Source organism: Spermophilus citellus (genome assembly GCF_964194105.1).
Source record: "Spermophilus citellus genome assembly, chromosome: 2".
Classification (NCBI taxonomy): domain Eukaryota; kingdom Metazoa; phylum Chordata; class Mammalia; order Rodentia; family Sciuridae; genus Spermophilus; species Spermophilus citellus.
The window spans coordinates 239290864-239313906 of record NC_138183.1 but is presented as its reverse complement, the minus strand read 5'-3'; the positions used below and the strand labels follow the sequence as shown (position 1 = coordinate 239313906).

General features: G+C 35.8%; 2 pseudogenes across 2 annotated transcripts; both read right to left on the bottom strand.

The window, feature by feature from the left end:
• Positions 1 to 1946: 1946 nt before the first annotated feature.
• LOC308641813 (olfactory receptor 4C3D-like) lies at positions 1947 to 7438 on the bottom strand (annotated as a pseudogene). The gene is made up of 4 exons: positions 7412 to 7438; positions 7217 to 7308; positions 5997 to 6687; positions 1947 to 2226 (listed from the first exon to the last, which is right to left on the bottom strand). The product of its transcript is annotated as an olfactory receptor 4C3D-like (transcript).
• A 3130-nt stretch (positions 7439 to 10568) lies between these two features.
• On the bottom strand, positions 10569 to 11486 carry LOC308639375 (olfactory receptor 4C12-like; annotated as a pseudogene). Its single transcript has one exon. The product of its transcript is annotated as an olfactory receptor 4C12-like (transcript).
• Between the last annotated feature and the right edge of the window lie 11557 nt (positions 11487 to 23043).

Genomic DNA, 23043 nt, shown 5'->3' with positions numbered 1-23043 from the left:
AAAAAGTCTATGATCACATAGGGGAGACAAAAGATGTAGCCCCTTCCAAGATGTACTCACATGAACTTTCTTCTACAGAATGAGGAATCATAACAAATTAGAGGTCCAAAATAAGGCAGAACCTGCACAGAAAACAAACAAAGCAATCATTGGAGGGCAAGGGGAACATTTCAATAGAAATAGACTTTCTAATGATTTTTAAGAAAGATTATAAAAAGGTGCTGTAAGTATCCACACTTAAATAATCCACTGTAGTTATCAGAAAATTATATTTCCTCTAAAAAGGATAAGTTGACAAAAAAGAAAAAAAAAGGCAGTCAATAAAGCTACTTCCAAAATGACTGATGGCACTGTGCCTACATGTTGCAGCATTTTGAAATTAATTTATAAACAATTTCCAACCCACATTTTAGAAGAAACACCATCAATAAAATGTTGTCCTTTGGGTAATAGACGTGGAGGAAAGGAATACTGAGTGCCAGTTTCAAAATGTGCATATTTGCTTAATTCCAAGTGTATCCTTCATGGCTGCTTCTCCTCAGACTGAGAGCTAATCACTGCACCAGCACTTCCCATCTGCTCTTGCAGTGATTGGTCTTTCCCCAGAGGCAGAGCCTCACCAGAACCAGGCCAAGCTGATGATCCACATGCAATAAAAGAGATCATAGTACTAACCACTCAGTTACTTTGCTCTAAACTAAATTCTCTTCAATACAGAATGGCCACTCTGTGACCATCTGTTCATGACGTTTTGTTTTGTTTTGGGTTTGGGTTTAAACCGAAGATTGAACCCAAGGGTGCTTAACCACTAAAACAGATCCCCAGTATTTTAATTTATTTATTTATTTTTAATATTTGAGACAGAGTTTCAATAAATTGCTTAGGGCCTCTCTAAGTTGCTGAGGCTGGCTTTGAACTCTGATACTCCTGCCTCAGCCTCCAGAGCCTCTGGTATTACAGGCATGTGCTATTATGCCTGATTCACAATATAAATTTTTAAAAATAAATAACATTTGGTACGTAGCAAGTACCAGATTTAAATTTTTCTATCACTTAGTCTGCTACTCCATCTTTTCAGTCTATTATTGAAAAATGGGTCACATCTATATCTGTAGGATAACTGCCATTATTAATTTTTTTAAAGTACCTCAGCCAGAAACTATTCTTACTCATAACAGCATTACATTTTTGATGTAGAAATATTTGTACTTACAGCCTGAATTTTTAAAAATTCTTAATAGTAAAAAAATGCTAGTATACTACATTCACAATGTATTTCATAGATTACACATAGTAACATATTTGTCTATAAACCCTGGGGAGTCTTCTGAGAAAAACGTGACTCCATTTTAGTAAATACAATCCTCAGAGCTGATTCCTTTACCAACATATTCTTTTGTGGGTGTCTCTTTTTATATATTCAAGTTGCCAAAAAATGCAAAATAAAGAAAAATCAATGATAGTTCTTTTTACTCCCCAACTGTCAACCTCCATATGTTCATCTAAAGGATTTCCTTTACCACAAAAGGATAAGCAATTTTTTTTTAAGTTCTGAAACCAAGGTTCTTTAGATAGAAAGCCAATTTCACCCAAATAAACCATGTATGAAGAATTTTGTAGAGTCTCACTGAAATTGTGGAGGCACACACTCCAGAGTCATCAAAACCAGAGATTTGCAGTTCTTTCCATTGCAGATCCAGAATCTCTGCATGTGAACATTGCAGCCTTGGTAAAATACATCGCACACTACCAGAAGCACTTATTAAAAGGTCTAGCCACTATTAAGAACCCAATAAATGTTAGGTTTTTGTTTTTGTTTTCTTTTTGTTTTTGTCTGAGGACTTTTGCTTTTTCGCCAACGATCTGTAGAATGTGTTACTTCTCTCGCGGTATGTGTGCGGCAGATAGCATCCTCCATAGTTGCGGACACCATCACTTTCTTGGCACTATTGACCAGTTACTCTTCTCTTCCACAAGCCCCTCATGGCACTTTTCACCTCTGCGTTTCTGTGTAAATTATAGGGTTCAACATGGGAGTGAGGATGGCAAAGAACACAGTCACCAACTTGTCCACAGGGTAGGTGGCCACAGGACGCATGTAGGTGAATATGCAAGGCACAAAGAAGAGGACGACAACGGTGAAGTGGCAGCCACACGTGGAGAGTGCTTTGTGCTGTCCTTCAGAGCCGTGAGATTTCAGGGAGCTCAGGATGACGATGTAGGATGCTGAGGGCCATTACCAAGTAGGAAATTTCCTTGCCAGCATACCCCATGTTAATTTCGCTGTTGACATTGCATGTAAGGTGACCCTGCCCAAGGACGAGGGTGGATCCAGGATTAGGGTGTATCCTGCAGTTTGAGGAAGTATCCCGGTCCTTGGGTTTAGGGCGTTCCCGGTTTAAGACAAGTTTAAGGCGTTCCCAGTGGAAGACAATAGGGGTTTTAGGGAAGTTGGAGGTTGAAGATTATTGCTGCCGGGATTAGGGCGTTCCTGCTGCCTAAGCTCCTGTTGAACTCTCGAGCATTTTGGGAAGGAAGCCTCGTGGAGTAGGTGATTTTGGTGGCAGGAGAACTGGGATTGCCAGAGCGTGTGTGGAGGCCGGTGTGAGTTCGGGAATAAAGATTTGCTGTTTGAATCTACAAAGCTGTGTGGTGGCTCGTGATTCTGTGCCCAGCCAAGACTGCGGCATTTGGTACCAGGTATCCTGAGGCTGTAGGACAATTAATACTCAAAGGAATAAGAGCAGCAAAGGGAGTGTTTGGAATTTCTCCCAATAAAATTATTACTCCATATACTATGGATCAAATTGATGAGTTAGCTAATGAGTTAAATACTTGGGCAATAATCATGTGTAAATCTAATGTTTCATTTGATAATCATTTGCCATCGAATCCTTTGTTGTCTTTTTGGTCTAAGCATCCTGTAGTTTTTCCTAAAATGACAAGGAAAACACCTATCATGAATGCTCCAAATATATTCACTGATGGGTCTAATAATGGTACAGCAGCTGTAGTTACCCCTGATCAAACTTTTACATTTTTAGTACCCAAACAATCAGCTCAAAAGGTAGAGCTTAATGCAGTTTTACAAGCTTTTGTGATGTTCAAAGATTCTGTATTTAATTTATTTTCTGATAGTCAATATATAGTTAATGCTATTAATTCCCTTGAAGATGCTGGTAGGATTTCCCCTTCCTCTACTGTTTTTTCTTTGTTTTCCACTATACAAAGTCTAATATGGGACAGAAAAGATCCATTCTTTATAGGACATATTAGGGCACATACAGGATTGCCTGGAGCCCTTAGTTTGGGCAATGATTTAGCAGATAAAACTACACATGATGTACATATTTTCTCTACATTAGAAGAAGCTACAAATTTTCATAAAAGGTTTCATGTTAATGCTAATACTTTACAAAAGCGTTTTAAAATAACTAAGGAACAAGCCAGGCATATAATAAAACAATGTCAAAATTGTGTGACCTTTCTACCACAAGTTAATCTTGGAGTCAATCCTAGAGGACTGATACCTAACCATATTTGGCAGATGGACGTCACACACTTGCCAGAATTTGGAAAATTAAAATATTTACATGTTACAGTTGATACTTCTTCTGGATTTTTGATGGGCTCCCTTCATGCCGGAGAAAAAACTAAAGATGTTATAGCTCATTGCTTACAAAATTTTGCCACTGTGGGTGTTCCTAAACAGTTAAAAACTGATAACGGTCCTGGTTATATATCTGCCTCTTTTAAACAATTTTGCTCATCATTTGGTATTACTCATATAACAGGAATCCCATACAATCCACAGGGACAAGGCATAGTTGAAAGAGCTCATCAAACTATTAAAACGTACCTATTAAAGCAAAAAGAGGGAATTGGTAAGGGGTATAATTCCCCCAAAGATAAACTTAAAATAACCCTTTTTACTCTAAACTTTTTAAATTTGGATTCATCAGGACTTAGTGCTGCGGAAAGACATATGTACCCGAAAAATGTACATAAGCCTAAGGTACTTTGGAAAGATATTCTAACAGGACAATGGAAAGGTCCTGATCCAGTTATTGTCTGGAATCGGGGTTCCGTCTGTGTTTTTCCGCAGGGAGAATAGCAGCCGATTTGGATTCCAGAGAGATTAACTAAAGCAATTTCTACAGAAAAAGAAGATGATTTGACTCAAATCCATAACAGCTGATATCCAGAGTTCCAGCTTGGCTATTCTTACATCTGCGACAGTGACTAACCAAGGTGTTTTTTTCAATATCTATTTTATTATTGCATTTTTCCCACATCGTAAAGTTCTATTTTATTTTTTGAGCTCATACAAACCTAGGTTAATGTTTTTCTGATCAGTTTTATTTTTTGACTGTGTTTTATTTTTTGACTGTGGAGTTTTTAAACATTGCAATGGAGATTTCACCTAGGTAAAACTACAAGGCCTTTATTGTCTTATGTGTTGTATGTTATGTGTGCACATTTCTGTTTTGTGTTGTATGTCTGTATGTGTGTATGTCCATATTTCATATTTGAGGAGCGCTCATGAAATAATGGATCTGAATTTTTTTTTTTATTCACGTGATTTAAATGCTTAATTTTAATTAGGTAAACAGCTGTTAATGATTGTTTTTAATGGTGGTTAACAGATCTTTTGTTTACTAATTTAAATTAGGTAAACAGCTGTTAAGGATTGTTTTTTAAGGAGGTTAACAGATCTGTTAGTTTACTTTCACCTTTCCTTTTCATTATATTTAATAATTCTGTTCAGGATAATGTCTCTTTAGCATCATTGCCAGAATTCCCATCTCCATCCCAGTGCCGGTGAAGACTAAGATAAAACCAAACTACAGCTTCTATGATAGCCATCACAGTAAACTGCATAAACTGATGCATCAGTGAATATACATATTGATAGACTCCTCCGATTTGAACTGCTTGCAGAACTTGCCTGGACTATATCAGTTGCATGCATTGTGAAATATCATCTGATGCAGCGAATTGTGGTACTGCTGGCATATCTTTGCTGATGGTGTCACCAGTGATGCAATTTCCTTGCCAACGCACCCCATGTTAATTGTGGTAATGCTGGCATATCTTTGCTGATGGTGTCACCAGTGACACAATTTTTCCAAAGGAGCTGTCAATTGGCTTGGTGTCGTGGCATTTCTGTATCCTCCTCCCTTCTACTAGTGATGGTCTAAAATTTGGGGGCCAACAGAGGTGAGGCAAGAACCTCACCCCCCCACTGGCACCAAGGATATTTGGGGGCCAACAGAGGTGAGGCAAGAAACCTCACCCCCCCCCCCCCACTGGTGCATAGGCCTTTCCACAAGCATGGCTGAATGCTGGACCGGTAGTCAGTGACGGGTTGATCTGATTACAGTGGATTCAACCTAAGACAGGAGGCTGACGCCTAAAGGTCAGTTTTCCCATGACGGGTAAGAACCATATGTTGAATTGGACAACCTACCAGGCACGGTCCTTAAGCCACATTGCTTGTTGTTTAATTAATCAGAAGGGGGGAGATGCTGAGGGCCATTACCAAGTAGGAAATTTCCTTGCCAGCGTACCCCATGTTAATTTCGCTGTTGACATTGCATGTAAGGTGACCCTGCCCAAGGACGAGGGTGGATCCAGGATTAGGGTGTATCCTGCAGTTTGAGGAAGTATCCCGGTCCTTGGGTTTAGGGCGTTCCCGGTTTAAGACAAGTTTAAGGCGTTCCCAGTGGAAGACAATAGGGGTTTTAGGGAAGTTGGAGGTTGAAGATTATTGCTGCCGGGATTAGGGCGTTCCTGCTGCCTAAGCTCCTGTTGAACTCTAGTGAGATTCAGAGAGCATTTTGGGAAGGAAGCCTCGTGGAGTAGGTGATTTTGGTGGCAGGAGAACTGGGATTGCCAGAGCGTGTGTGGAGGCCGGTGTGAGTTCGGGAATAAAGAATTGCTGTTTGAATCTACAAAGCTGTGTGGTGGCTCGTGATTCTGTGCCCAGCCAAGACTGTGGCAGTAGGAGACAAGTAGCATGGAGAAAATGAGCAAGCACATGGCTCCACTGTTGGCTGCCACCACCATTCCAAGCAGGTAGGTGTCTCTGCAGGCCAGTTTCAATAATGGGAAGAGATCGCACTTGAAGTGGTCAATGACATTGGGACCACAGAAGGGCAGGCTGATCATGAAGAGAATTTGCACAGTGGCATGTAGGATCCCTCCAATCCAGGCTACCACCACCAGGAGGCGGCAGAGTCCCTGCCTCATGATGGTCATGTAGTGCAAGGGCTTGCAGATGGCCACGTAGCGGTCACAGGCCATGACAATGAGGAGGATGATCTCTGAGCCTCCTAGGAAATGCTCCACAAAAAGCTGAGTCAGACAGCCACCCAAAGTGATAGCTCTCCTCTGGTAGAGCAGGTCGATGATCATTTTGGGGGTGGTGGCAGAGGTGTACGAGAGGCATCTATGAAGGACAGGTAAGTGAGGAAGAAGTACATAGGAGCTGAAAGCGTGGGGCTGAGGGAGATGGTGATGGCGACAAACAGGTTGGCCAGCATGGTAAATTGAAAAATGAACAAAAAGGCGATGAAGAAGAGCCTCTGCAGGTGTGGATTCTGTGTGAGCCCCAAAAGAACAAATTCAGTCACAGTACTGGGAGGCATGAGGTGATCCTTTGAGGAAGTAGCACCTTCCTGGGGCCTGAATTACCTGCAAAAAAGATAAAGAAAGATAGCAAATTAGCCATGAGAGGGTTGCAGGCTGAGGTTCATAGCACAGAGATGGGGCAGTCATGACTACTGTGGAGCATGTCCTTGCCCACCCCTGCCCAGTGATTGATTCAGTCATTCTTTTTTCATTTTCCTCCATAATGCTCTCATCTCCTCAGATACCTAGTACTGCCTGTCACCTATAAAGCCCTCTGTGGCTGACAGTTATTGTGTAATTTACTGATAAACACTAGGCTCTGTACATGAGATCTCAGTTCTCCTGTTTCCAATCCATGTCATCCTGCTAAGTAATCCCAGCAGTCTCTGCCTTTGAGCCCCTACGTCTGTGAATTCACAAATTATAGCTCTGAGATGTAATTTGTAATCTGTAAAGTGCTGAACACTAGTAAAGGCTATTCCCTCTTCCAAAATTCACAGCTTTACCTGTAAAAGGCCTTGGCCAGGACATATCTACAGTGAGCAGGCAGATAGGAAATCTATAGAAATAACAGGGGATTCACCTTCTCTGACACCTACCATAGCAATATGCTGCTGTCTCTTTCCTTGGGGTATTCAGTACAGAGTCTGGCACAGTGTCTTCAGCATCTGGCACCTGTGAGGTGATGAATAAATGCAAGATGAATTCCCTCACTTCCTACATTTCCATGTATGAGGATAAACATGCTTCCCTGGTCATAAACCAAGAACACAAGTACCTTTGTCTTCCCAATCTGTTTCTCCATACCATCTACTTTATGAAAAACATAAACTTCTAAAACATAAACTTCAGTTCAATTTCTAGCCTATTTAGGGTATGTTATTAGGTAATTTGGCTTTCAAGATAATTATAATATTGTTTAATTAATAGTGCTTATTCTTCAAAATGATCTTCTACATATAATCTAATGTAGTCCCATTCATTAAATTTATACTTCCAATAGACTGGAACGAAAAAAAGGCTTTTGAAGAGATTTCAGTTCATTAAGATCTATTAAGCAAAAAGCAAACCTTATTTACAAAGTTCTTAAAATAGAAACTTAATGTGGAGAATAGAAAGACACTGTCAGATACAATAGGTAAGGTCCTATACCTAAACACACACGTATCAATACAAATGCATATATTGTCCTTAATAACTGCAAGTAACTATTACACTTTTACTCCACAAATATTTACTGGACACTTATTATGTATATTAATGTATTTTTATCTATACAAGTTGTCCAAACATTTCTGTCAAAAACCTTTAGTAATCCCTCCCTGGTGTCAGCATCTCATCCATTTATGAGCTGGATGGTCACCTCTACTTCTCAATGTTTCTGCAATGTATATCCTCATGTCTTTGTCTTCCCATAGCATCCATCATGCATAACTCTTGGTTAAAGAATATTTCATCATGAATAGAATGGGGGAAAATCATCCCAATTTGAAGACACAAATTCCCCAATGAAATGAATAGTGAAAAACATAAATATAACCAAATGTATTCTGCAAACAAACAAACCCTCTCAGAAAACCAAACATTTATTTCCCTTTCAAAGTTAAGCAGATAAAGGGCTTTCTTTCTTAATTTTCAAAATCTTATTGTAAGTGAAAAGGAAGTAGAGCAGCTATTACATTTGTGATAGTATTTGACAAAAAAAATTGAATGAGTGTTTGAAGCTATGTAAATAAATATAATGAATATGTATTTTGCTTTAAATAAAGCAGAAGCCTTACAGACATGTTCATAACCTTTAATAGACAGAGGGATTCTCCTCAAAGCAACTGAACACTCACACACAGGGCTCATATTGTCTTAGTCCAACCCAAAACCCCTTTCATCCAGGAGGACACTCCTATACTGTTAACAAAAAAATGAAAAGTTTAGAAACATGGTCAAATATACTTATCTAGTATATATAATCTCTCAAAACATTTCCAGTTAGACTTCTTCTAGTGAAGTAGAACAAAACAATATTTAAGGTAATAAACATATTAACATGGGCAGAATTACAGAACTTACACACCTTCTAAATTACCTAAGTAAACTGCTTATAGGAATAGGATGAGCTATTTAAAGTCATAGATGAGAAAATGGCTCAGTAAGAGAAAACCCAGGTTTCCTGATGCTGAAGCCTGTGTTCTTATTCTTCAGAATGTTTCTTCAATAATGATATGCTTACTAAATATTGTGACATCACAGAGTCCTCTGATTTCTTCAACAAAGCATGTGGTAGCTGTGAAGTGGGAGACTGAATCTATCAAAAGTGGCAGCTATAATCACACCTACAAAATGACATTCATATCTGTATTGTGGTAACAGATTGAACTTTTTTAAAAATCCCAAAGTTATACACAAAAAAGATTGTGAGTTGAGTTGCTAAGCTGAGAAATGTTTTCTTTGTTCAGCTATGGAGATTTATTTCTAAATAACTATAAGACACCCCTGAAGTAGTTTTCAAAGGGGGTTCCAGTTCAAGGAACTAAATATAAAAACAAATTTTTAGCAGTAAAATAGTTTTGTGAATATATTTTATCATGTGCTTTTGAAAAAATTTGAATTTCATTACCATTGATTTTTAATTTAACAAATTGACACTTCTAAGTTAATATGTATGTTAAAATATTTTATATGTCAAAGCATAATAAATATAGCCCAAGGGAATTCTGAACATGTAAAATACCACAGGATATATAGTGAGAGTATTTGAACTTGAGGTGAATTTATGTGTTGTATGATTTAGTTATTTAACTTTTCTCTGTATAGTAGAACAATAGGTTTCAGTTTAATAAGTTTTTTTGCAACCATATGAGGACATTATAAAATTTTTACATAGGTTTACAAACGATTTATTTTTATAATTACTGACATTATTTTCTCAACAGAACAAGAAATAAAATATAATTTTAAAATCAGATATACCAAGTGTGTGCCAAGGTTAGTTGTCTGGTGTCTTTGTTCTACACTGCATTCCATATTGCCTTTGATACCAATAAGTACTACGGTTTTCTGAGTATATATTGCTTATATAGTCAACACATTATGCAACTGTGAAATTATAACAAAAAAAAATTTTAACTCGCTACAAAATTAGAGAGGTTCTGATGTAAACACTGCTCTTTTCCTAATGCACTTTTAAATGTTTGAAAGAACATTGAATTTGGATCTAGAGGAATGCAGATATGAACACAAGGTCTGTGTCTGATATGGAACACCTTATTGGACCTTCTTGAGCTGCATTTTTATTCATCTATAAAACAGAAATAATCAAAATAATACCTACCCTGAAAAAGTGCCTTGAAAGTAAATTGATAGTTGTGAGAAAGTCTTTAATTACAATTAATAACTTTCACTTATTTATACTATGGTAAACCATGTTCTGAAAATATTAAATGGCAAATTTAAGGAATGAATCATAAATTTTAAATAGCAAGCCCTTCTTAGTAATATGAAGAAATCTCACATCACCCCATCCAGTCTGACCTGGGACATGAATCATCCTTTTCCAGCACATCCACATTCTATGCACTACCCACCTGTTAGTCATTTAGTAGGTGTCTAGGTTACAAGAAGGACTGTTGTGAGAGGTACCAGTGTGCTAGTGTTCAAATAGCCCTCCTTTTACTGAACAATGGTCCCAAACTACAAAATATCATTACATTTTATTTTGTTATGTGTTGTTAATCTGAGACTGAACTTATAAATTGAAGTTTATTATCAATATGTATGTTTAGGAAAAAAACAGTATATTTATAGGGTTTAGTAATACCCTTGGTTTCAGGCACCCACTTTAGGGTCTTAGAATATTTCCCCCATGGATGATAAGTTGGACTACTGTGATAAAATATAAAATTACAAAGATCATGATAGGAAAAAAAATATCCAATTGATCATTTATTGTCTGAAATCGCCTTCCTGTTTAGTAACATTCTGATGACATTTTTTACATCTGCATTCCTTGCTGTGTAGATAACGGGGTTTAACATGGGAGTTACAAGGTTATAAAATACAGTTACTGCTTTATCCATGGGAAACATAGCTACTGGTCGCAGATACATAAAGATACAGGGCACAAAGAACAAGACAACAACTGTGATGTGGGAGTCACAGGTAGAGAGGGCCTTTTTCCTCCCCACAGAGCTGTGAGTCCTCAGGGAGCACAGGATGACCACGTAGGATACCAACAACATTACAAAACTGATCATGGAGGTTACTCCTCCATTGGCAGCAACCAAGAGACCAAGGAGGAAAGTGTTCATGCAGGCAAGCTGTATCAGGGGGAAAATGTCACACATGAAATGATCCAGGGTGTTGGGGCCACAGAATGGGAGCCAGAGAATAACTAGAATCTGCCCCAGAGAGTGGAGAAAACCCGCCACCCAACACAGCCCCACCAGGAGGCAGCACATGTGGTGGCTCATCAGGGTCATGTAGTATAGAGGTCTACAGATGGCCATGTAGCAGTCATAGGCCATGACCACAAGAAGGACAATCTCTGAACCTCCTAGGAAATATTCAAGAAAAAGCTACAGCATGCAGCCATTGAATGAGATGGCTTTGTTCTCCGAAAACAAATCAGCTAGAATTTTAGAAATTATGGGAGAGGAATAGCATGCATCTATCAAAGATAGGAAAGCCAGGAAGAAATACATGGGGGAGTGCAAGTTCTGGCTGCAGAGGACAGTAACCACAATGAGCAGGTTGCCTGTGACAGTGACAAGGTAGGTGCTAAGTAGTACCAAAAATAGGGTCTTCTGCATCTGAGGGTTCTGTGTCAGTCCCAGCAGGATAAATTCAGTCACATTCATTCTGTTTCTTTCTTTACAGTGTTGATGATGAATTCAAAAGGTGTGAATTAACCTGCAAAAACAATATTCTTGATAGCAAATGTGATGAGCAATATATAGAGTTTTTAGGCAAGCCCCAAAATATTTTAAGAATATAAGCTATTTTATTCCATGTATGCTGGAAGAGAAGAAACAAACCACTTTTTTTCTGTTTTATAAAAAGAGCTTTTAATAAGCCTTTGCAGGTGTCTAATTAAGCTTCTTCTAATAAGGATGCTGAAAATCCCTTTACAGCAGCTTCTGACAGGTGGTCACTAGACCTTTGCTGGAGGACATCTAGGCATAGGGAGCCTGCCTGATAATAAACCCAGTTCCCTCTCAGCGAGTAAGAAGTATTACAAAACATTTACAAAATCTATTGTTCTAATTCTGCAAACTTGGTATGCCAATTAATCCTCCCTTTCTACTTGGAAACTCTTAAATAAGCTACAGAGAAACAAGGCTGTTTTTAACGTGTTCACTCCTTATTGCAAAAATTTGGTTTAATGCCTGAGTCATGGAGATATTCAGTAAATATTGTTCAAATGAAATGATGAACATTGATGAACATTAAAAGATTCTTTACTTGTTTCTTTTTTTTTTTTTTTTTTTGGCCATCTGACTCCAGCCAGGAGTATTCATGATCCTGTACCCCTTTCATCCATCCTGATCTCCTCCCTTCTTCTCCACTCTGTATGGCTGTCTTCCACATCCAGTTTCAACCAGTGACCTTCCTTCTGGGCTATGTGCAGGGCTAGATGGAGGTTAAAGACCAGAGAAGAAAGCGTAGCATACCAGGGGATCTATTTGCCTGGCTCCCTCCTATGGCTTGGGTTACTTTAACTAAGACAGCAGCTCTTTCAGGTACATGTTATGACAGCTCCGGTTTTGGATTCTCATTGCCACCTTCACCTCCCTCTCTCAGGCTAGGTTGTAGTAATGGTTACTTATTATTACTACCTCCTTCCTTATCTCTTCTTGGTTTCTTTTAACTCTGGGCATTTTACTTGATAAGTAATTTTGATTAAACTCTTCAATCTTCCACTTTGAGCATCCTGTATTTTGGGGGGACTACAATGGAATCAAATAGTTTGTGGTTTTTGCTTGCAAACAGATAAGTGAGAAAATTTTCCTTTCATGCAAATGTGTTTTATTCAAGAGTCATTTATACTTCTTTTGTGCCATAGCTGAAACATAAATTTACCTTTTGCCAGGAAAGACTTTGAAGTACAACATTCAGTTTATATTATAAAATGTAGCATAATTTATGTGCATTCCAGAGCACTCCCAGAGGGTCATAGAGTCTAGCCTACTATGCACTTTTTGTTTTTCATTATATGAAGCTATTTTACAAATTCTTTAAGTTGCAGAGAAATGGTAATGATGCAAATAATTCTTGTTGAAATAATTTCAAAGGCTGTCTGATGAAAGTTCAAGTGATTTCCCTGAGTATTGTATATAAAGTATTTTCATTTATTTGTGAATTTATTACAAATCCTTGGTTAAACAATGTGTGATACATTGCATTTTGCTTTACACTAATTATAATAATTTACTAGTTTCATCACTAATGAGCAAAATATGATCTTTGTCATTTTTTAATATTTTTATGAGATTTTGCTGCTTTTTAAATATTATTTTCAATTTAGTCATTACAATTAAATATGAAAGCTGGAAGAAATTATAAAAATTTGTACATTCTTACCATGTGAATTTCACTACAGATTTTTCTGTTTTACTATATTTTGGATTTATTTTCATTTGAAGTCAAACGGACACAAGCTATTAAAGTACATTTTTAAATGAACTTCCCAACTCTACTCCCACCACAAAGAGGTATGTATATGTGGAGGGGAAAGGCTGCCTAAAGCAATATAGTTTTTTAAAATTTTTATTTCATTGTTTATTGTTTCTTACATACATCACAACAGAGGAGTGCATTACATTCATATTTTTTGTATTGCATTTCTTAATTCACTTTTATACCACAACTGTCTGTATATAAGGTATGTTGACACCAAATTCACATCTTCATACATGAATTTTTTTATAATGATGACCGTCTCCTTCCACTATCCTTGCTATTCCCAGCAATATAGTTTTAAGTTCTGTTTAATGATTCCTTTTTATGGTCATTTCCAAATGCTTTTAATTATCAGCTATGTATCTCAGAGAAATATAGCATTGAAAATATAAATGCACTCTAGTTTTATGTCCTGGTAGAGAGAGACAAGAGAATGGCAAATGAAAAACAAGAATGATATATTATGCCAGATTATAACCTCTGCTATCAGAAAAAGAAAGCAGAGTAATTGAAGCATGGGGTCTGAGAATAGGAGGTTTTCTTGAAAGGGAATACATAACCAGACTGGCAGGGAGTAAGGAATGAGCCAAGAAGGAATCCAAAAGACTGCTCCAGATGGCACCAAGGGAAAATCCCCAAGGAGAGATCAGGCTTAGTTTCTGTGAGTAACAGCCACATGGTGAGGCTGAGGGCAGATCTCACACGGCTTTGTAGGTTATTGGAAGGAGTATGACTTCCAATGACAAGCACAGCAGTGAGTGGTTTTGCATAGTGTGATCTGACTTAGATGTCCAAGGGACCCTTCTGTCCTTTGAATGAAGAATGCTGGGCGACTAGCTAGGATGTCACTGTGATAATCCTGCTGAAAGATGACTGGGATTTGAACCAGGATGGTAGAGGTGGAAAGTGTTGTAATATGAAGGTAAATCTAGTAGAATTTGCTTGACATAGGGTATAAAAGGGGAAAGAGAAATCTACTCCAGTTACTGACCATATCACCCAAAGAAAACATGGCCATTTATTGAGAATTATCATGTGCAGAAGGCACAACTCACAGAGCCAACATGGCATGAGGGCTTATCAAGTGTCTGAGACTTTTTATCCTTACTTCAACATTGAGTCAAACATCATGTTATCCTGATTTAAGATGTGAAATGAATCTTAGAGACTGGAAGGAAGTTGTTCACTATTACTTAATAGGCCCAACCTGATATTGAAATAAATAGCCAAAGCAATTCTGTGAAATGTGTTTAACCCCTCAACCCTTAACTTTTATCTGTAAAGTGAAGCTAATAGAATTAACTGTAATGACACAGAGACTAGCTCAATAACTGGCACAAAGTAGATATGCAGTAGGCAGCTGCCAACATCAGCTATTTTAATTTGTATTGAAATTTTTAGAAGCATAAGATATCACAACTTACCGTGAAAATGGATGGTCTGTGGCCATGGTTTTTAAAATTACAGCCTTGTGAAAATGGATGGTTTGTGGCCATGGTTTTTAAAATTAAAGCATTATTTCTATGAGGTACGTTGATATATGCTGCTCCAAAGCAATGGATTGTCTCAAACAATAACACACTTGTCTCATTTTTCTGCATGGCTTTAAACCACCCAACATGAATCATTTTTTTTCCTTCTTAATTAAAATGACTGTCTTTAAGCTATTTAACACACACACACACACACACACACACACACACACATCCCCCACACACACACAGACTGATTAGTTAATTCTGACATTAGGCAGAGAGAAGCAGTATTTGCAAGACATGATTACATTTCTAACATGAGTGCTAAATATAATTTTATAGCATAAACATATTTACTTACAAAGGTTTATGTTCACTGATACTCTTCCCTTTAAATCCATTTTTTTTTGCTTTACTGCTCAGTAACCTCCCTCCACAAAAACAAACAAAAATAAAAAACCAAAAACTATCCTTATTTGTTCATTAATCTCCTATCAATTTGAAATGTTTCTATGGTTATTTTTTTGTTTTTGTTTTTTTAATGCAATAAAGTAAATGAGTAAATAGAGTATAGTGTTCTTGCTGCCTAATCTTGAAATGTCCACCTGTTTTCCATCTCTTCAAAAGCCATTGACTTATTTCTTAGGTGAAGAGATTAATAATTTGGAAACAATGAGACTACAGTCATCTTCTATGTTTTATCCAGTAAAACTATCTCAACTCTGGGGGAAAAAGAAGTCCATGGATTTTGTTGTTTTCAACAGTGATGCCAGAAGTGATATCTTCCATTAACTGATAAGGTTTTCACTAAGCCCCTGTCATACATAAACACATATGGAACAAGCAACAATCTCTTATTAAGAAACAAACTACATGTGATCTCAGAGGAAAATCACAAAACATTCAATTTGTACAAAAGCTATGTCATTGGAGTGAGTTTTTAAAAAGTCATTCTTTTATGGCTTTAGGAATTTTAAAAACATTTCTCCAAAAGTTTTTTCTTAATTGAAATATGATCATTCAGATATTATTAAAATTTGTATATTATTGGAAAAGAAAGCTATAATTATATAAAATTACACATTGTAAAACATAGAAAATAAATGTAACAAAACAGTCTTGTTATGTTTTGGTCTCAGTGAAACTAAGAGATATTTTAATCTTTCTTTTTATTTATCTGTATTTAATATTCTTTTATAATACTATATTTATTCTTGCTTTAGAAATGATGATTTCAAAGAAATTTAGTACACTTCTGAATGCTCCAATAGTTTTTTCTCATCCTCACCCAAGTTTTCATGATCTGAGAAATATTACACATTCTGAAAAGTTCAATGATTAAGGAAATTATGCATATTTCCTTCATAAGTCATGTGAATAATCTAAAGAAATATAACGTTCTGTGTGAAGGTTAAGCATTATCATTATATGTGGTAATCAAAACCAATAATATTTGACTGCTTCATTTATGCTTGCACTCTGCAAAACACTTTTATTTAATATGTTTTGTAAAGAGCTATTTTTGGAAGGATATTTATTTCTTCTGTTTTACAGATAGAAAAATTGAGACATGGAGAGGGTAAGCCTGTGCTCCAGGGCATGTTGTTATTGAGGAGCAAATCCAAAGTTATAATTTAAATCTGCCTGGCCTCAAGCCTTCACTTTGTCTTGGCTCCATAGTACTTCCCAAGTAACAACTTACCTGAATAGCATAATCCTTCTTTAGCTTCACATATTACATCAGCTTTAAGAAGACTGTTTCTCAGTCCAAATTATGGAAGCTTTAAAAACTGATTTTAAAGACCTTTGGGAATTTGAAATATGTCAGCTTCTCAAATTCTTTATGAATTCCTCATGTATACTCTCAGGAGAATTTAGAATTACTAATTTATTTATTTACTTATTTTTCTAAATCACTTAATAGTTCATTATTTATCTGTTCTAAATTCACTATTAAAAGAAAATTTATACTGATTAGATGTTACTTTTAAGCCACTTTCATATCAACTACAAAACCCCTATGAAATGAAATACATAATTTACAATTGATAGATAGAAATACTAAGGCTTAGAATAATTTATTTCATTAACTCAGGATTCTATAACTAATGAATCATAGACCTGAACTTCAATTTATTCTTCTTTTATTTGCACTATGTTGTCTTTTTGATGTTAAGATCTCTTTAAAGTGTAAAATCTCTGGAAATTATTAGACTTTGCTTCATCTTAAACAAAGTAATAATAATAGATTTCATATTATATTGAAACAAGTTTTAGGAGAATTCAAGTCCATAGAGATCAGAATATAACTTATAAATTAAATATAAAATATTATTGAGTTCAGAATATGACCTATAAATAAATAAACAAATAATAATATTGAGTTTTGAATGGGTTTTTGGAGAACATATATTTAGTTTTGAATAAAAAGAAACAAAGACCATGGAAGGAAAAAATAATCCCCAAATTGGGCATTAAGATGGTTATACATTAGAACTTCAAATGTGTTACCTCAGACCGCATGATTGGCGATCCGCGCAGCACAGTACACATCCTCAAGACCTGAGGACTGGCTTTGCTATTGCCACACCCCAGCATTCAACATGCCCCCCAATGCACAAGGACCAATACACTCACTGACCCCTGACTTAAGAACACCACCCTCTACCACCAGTGGCCATGCTGTGCCCAACACATGTCCCACAGGGTCTCAAACCAGGCCACTCAGTGACCCCCACCAGCAAAGATGCACGACTGCCCCTATAAACACCTAAAGTCTATCCCCCTAAAGCACTTACAGATACTACAGATGTTGATTAATGCTGAAAAAATCACACAAAGATGGTAAAACTGCACTCACACAATGTCAAAGCAAAAGTACACTATTCACCTAGTGTCCATGACCCATATACAGAAAAATCCTTTCCCTGTGAAAGCTGCTCCATAAATTGGAATCATTATTTTTACACTAAATGCACAGATATGAATGTAGGGACAAAGAAATATTTAAAAGTAAGGAAATGTGACACCTGTAGATAAAAATAATGTCAAGTAACAGATAAAAAAGGAAATTATGAAATTCATGAAAAGGAATTAAAAATTATTTAAGAGAGCTCAGTGTGATACAAAAGAGTACAGCTGATCAACCCAATGAAGTGAGGAAAGAAATTCATGATCTTCATGAGAAATTAAAACAAAAACACAGAAATAATTAAAAAGAACTAAACAAATCATAAAAAATGGAGAACTCAATGAATGAAATAAATAATACAATTGAGACTTTCAATAGTAGAGTAGATGAAGCAAAAGGATTTTGCAACTTGAAAAGAGGTCCTTTTAAATAACAGCAATATAAAATTTAAAAAGAAGAAAAATCAAATGAATGAAGAAAGCTTATAAAATTTATGAAACGTTATTAAGGGAAAACATTTAATTATTGGAATTCTTGAAGGAGAAAAGATGGGGGAAATCCTAGAAACCCTATTTGATGAAATAATAGCTGAAAACATCCTTAGACTTGGGAGAAATACAAACATCTAGATACAGAAAGCTTAAAGGTGCCCAAGTGGACGCAACCAAAAAAGATCCTCTTTGGGGTATAGTGTATTCAAATTATCATATGTTAAAGACAAAAACAAAATTTGCAAATCAGAAAGAGAAAAGGGTTGAGTCACATAAAAAGGAAATAACATTAGACAAACATCAAACTTCTCAGTCAAAATCTATAGGCCAGGAGAGAATAGGATGAGATACTAAAAGTGCCAAAAGAAAAACAAAATTAAGAAAGCACACCTAAGCATCCTTCAGGAATAACATGAAATTAAGCCTTTTTTAAACAAGCAAAGTTTGAGGAAATCCATCACTATTAGACAGGACATAAAATGCTTGAGAGGGTACTACATTTGGAAGCAAAAGGGTAATAACTCAATCATTAAAACAACTAAAATTATAAAACTCATTTCCAAAAGATACACAAATAAGAAAAAGATACAGATTAAATTTAATCACTCCAGAAATCCAAAAAAACCACAAAGATAATATGTCAGAAAGAAACCATGGTTATACAAAATAGCTAGAAACCAATTAACAAGGTGACAAGAATAAAATATTACCTATGAATAACAACCCTAAATGTAAATGGATTAAATTCCTCTAATAAAAGATATAGGCTTGTTAAATAGATAAAAATATAAGGACCCACTACAGGCACTCATAATGAACTAACTAAAAAAAGAAATCAAGAAAAAATCTTATGTCCACCATAATAGGTCTTTCAAACAAATCAAGACTACCACATGCATGCTATGAGGTCAGAAGCAATCTCATTTACAATAGCTATACAACTTAAATAAACTACCTAGGAATAAAATTAATCAAGACGGTGAAAAAAAATCTCTACAACTGAAAACTATAAAATATTGATTCAATAAATTTAAGAGGATATTCAAAAATATGAAAAGACATCTCATATTCATAGATTAGAAGAATTAATATGGCAAAAATATCTATATCACACAAAAGGTAATACAAATTTCACATCATACTGAAGATTTTCATCTAAGCATCAGGAAAATAAAAAATAAGTAAAACATTAGCTTTGGTAAAGCATTTGTAAATATGATAATATTTGGAAATTACTTTTTGTCTATTGAATAATGCTACAACAATACCAATTAAGAAAACACACAAAACTCCATAACTTAAAACTTAACATTCCTAGTTTGCAGCTGGCTGTCACGTGGTTAAGCCAACCAGGACTTAGAGTGAGAAAAGTGCTATAGAAGGAGAAGAAAAGAAGATTCTACTGATGTGGTGGTGGAACACTTCACTGTACTGCTGCCTACAGAATCATGAAAAACAGAATATATCCCTGATGCACCATCAAAGGAGGGTCCAAGGTAGAGATATGAGGATGGCTCCAACTTCTAACTTCTTCTAGTAAAATTCAACAAGAAACTGAAATATGCTAAAGATAGAACAACCAAAAATTGAGGAAGCAGTGCTTGTTCAACTTACAATATAAATATACTTCTCATTTACAGCCTCTTCAAATAAGAAAATATGCTGAAGTTAATAAACATGAATTCCTGGAGAAATCAAAGACAGATATCTGTGGGGAATATGTAATCAAAGATGAAAACAGAGATGGGATTCTAAAACACTCGGTTGAAATCACAGAACTATTTAAAATTGTTTTTATCATTTTTAACAGACACAAGACTTCAAGACGATTAGGGAGATTTGTGAGAGTCTTGCTCTAGATAATAAGACTTGTAAGAATCTATGAGGTGGTGGTTCACCGCCTCTGTACAGAGATCCTATGGGGGGAAAAAAAGCATGGTTCAATGATATTTATCTAATAGAATATACCCCAATATGTTTAGGAAATTCACCCAAAAAAAAAAATACAAGGTCTATATCAGTTTAAACAAAAAGGAACATTTGAAATGAAATGCAAAAAGACTTTGGACCTCCAATCTTCTATGAAAAGAATCAGGCTGAAAAAAACTACTAACTAGAGACACATGCTATGGCTTGTGGGGAAACAATGGAGAGCTCAGAAAACACACTGAGAAGCCCAAAGGGAGAAACCAGAATCATGGAAAATTACTCCCAGAAGGAGAACTGATGACAATCAAGGAATGTTAACAACATATACCTAAGTGGTTTCAAGATTGATGTAGAAGAGTCACTAGTGTGTGCATCCAGTTTCTTTTCTTTCTGAACATAAGCATCTGTTGGGGTTATCCCATGTCTGTCACGCTATTCTACCTTGGTGTTGTGGGGAATGAAGTGGTAGACATGGCAGAAAGATCAGTACAGTAGAGGAAGGGACAGGGCAAGGGAGGAAAGGAGGAAAAAGGGGAGTAATAGGGACTACATGAGAGCCAATTATATTCCATGCTTTTATAAACATGTCAAAACGAACCACAATGCTATATATAAATAAAAAGAACCAATAAAATATGAAAATTAAAACAATACAGCTTCTACTTGGCTCACTTTCTTGGGACTCATGCTCTTTAGACCTCTGAGCCAACATAAGAAAAGTTCCATTACCCTGAAGTTAGCATTTTTGAGAGAGCATATGGAGATCGTATAGAAAAGAGAGAGATGCCCAAGGAGAGCACCCATCATTTTACCCCCCCCCACCACCACCACCACTGTTCAAGATATACCAAACATGTAAGATCCTTTTCTATAATCAGCACCAACCACTTTCTGACTGAACCTCCTGAGATATTGTAAGATAGAAGTACCCAGTTGACCTGCTCATAAATTCCTGAACCATAGAAACTACCTGATATAATAACAGGTTGGTATTGTGGGCCACTAAATATTATGGTGATTTATACACAGCAATAGTATCTAAAATTCTACAGCAAATTAGGTATTATGGTATTGGCTCACAAATAGACAAATTAAATGAACAAAACAGAAAATAAAGAATAAGAATTGTTATATAGACTTTTAAGTATGAAAGGGTAGCATTTCAGCATAGTAGAATCTGGCTATTCAATAAACATCCTGGGAAAATTAAATACTTTTATAAGAAAGCAAAGTGTGTTTTCATCTCATACTGTATAGGAAAACTCAAATATAAGGATTAAATTTGAAAAGCAAAACTTGAAATTTTTAGAGAAAGTTAACATCATATACAACATGGCAAGGAAGAACTTCAATTAGCAGACACAAGGGCTTTCTTCTGAGTCTAGCTTCTTCATCTCTGCACCGTGAGCCCCTTGGGTCCAAGAACTCAACAGTGTTCACACCTGCATCTAGGTGCCAGATTCTCCAATTCCAATAATTGCAAAGTTTTTCATTCTCTGTATTGTATTCCTTTCTCATGAAAATAACCAGAGTACTTTTTATTTTTTCCATTAAATAAGAAATGAAATTTCACACTGGTTTTTACTCCACATATGCTGAATAACTGGAGGTGTTAATATTGCTAAGTACCTCAAGTAAATCCATTATAAGTTAAGAAAAGGATGGAAAAAGAAAAGTCAGTTTTTTCATTGTACATGTTAGATGTAGACTTTTCAATAAGGCCTAACATGTAATGCCAGAGCTTTTTAAAAAATGGTCTTTGAAACACAGCATTAGATCTCCAAATGTACTACGTAGCAAAGACAGAGAAACATCTTTGATTTACCATTCAAGTCAAAAAGGACATACAATTTATAGAGAATCAGAAGGGAATTCATTGTGTAAAATATAACAATCTGTTCCCAAACCATTTAGTATTCATTGTGTTAAAGCATAAATGAGTGCTCCCAAAGAATTGGATTTAGTATAGGCAGGTCTGGCAGTTCCAATGTGTTTTGCGATATTTAAATAAGTTTTATTTCTATTGAAAGAACCCAGTTGATCTGTATATATACAATGGGGTTGAACAGAATCTCCAAAAGTTGGTCAGAAGCTACAAATTCAACCATTTGCTACATGAGCCTCTTACCTTCACATAGTACAAAGTTAACTAAGTTGATTGCTTGTTAGTTTCTCCTGAGCTCTGAACACATGGTATAAAATTTGAAATTCATCCAGTTGACCAAAACCTGTATTTTTATGGTTAGGTTGACAGGATTCTGTTGTTGATTTTGTTTTCAGTGCCAGGGATTGATCTCAGGACCTCATTATTCTAGACAAGCACTATGCTAACGGGTTATATCCCCAACCCCTAGATTAACAGTTTTTTAGCAATCGGAACATTTAAATTTGAAATGTCCTTCTCTTGAACCAAAGGGAACGAGTTCTATTGGTTCACCTGTTTTGTGTGCAAGGAAGCATCATAATCCCTACACAAAAGATTTTAGCATTCTCACCAAAAAAAGAAATGATGTTAGTGATGTAATGGATGCTAATTAACTTAACTGAAACTTTTATGATGTATACTTGGATTTAAACACCATATTGTATCCCATAAATATATATATACATATATATATATATATATAAATTATCATATGTCAATTAAAAATAAACTTTCAAATTCAAAAAAAGAGGAAAGAAAATTAAAAGAACTTAAAATAAAAAGATATTATTGTCCACCAAATAATCTTAAAATATTATGATTACACATACAAGGTATTAAACCCATGCAGTTCTGTTGGTCTCTAAAGGGCATAACACATTCCACTTAAAGATTAATTGATATGGCTGATTCAGAACAAAAAGGCTAAGTTACCAAAAGAGAATGGGAATAAAAATGGAATTGTGGAAAGTGAAAGTACTCTTTGTTTCTGAAAAAGAATGACCT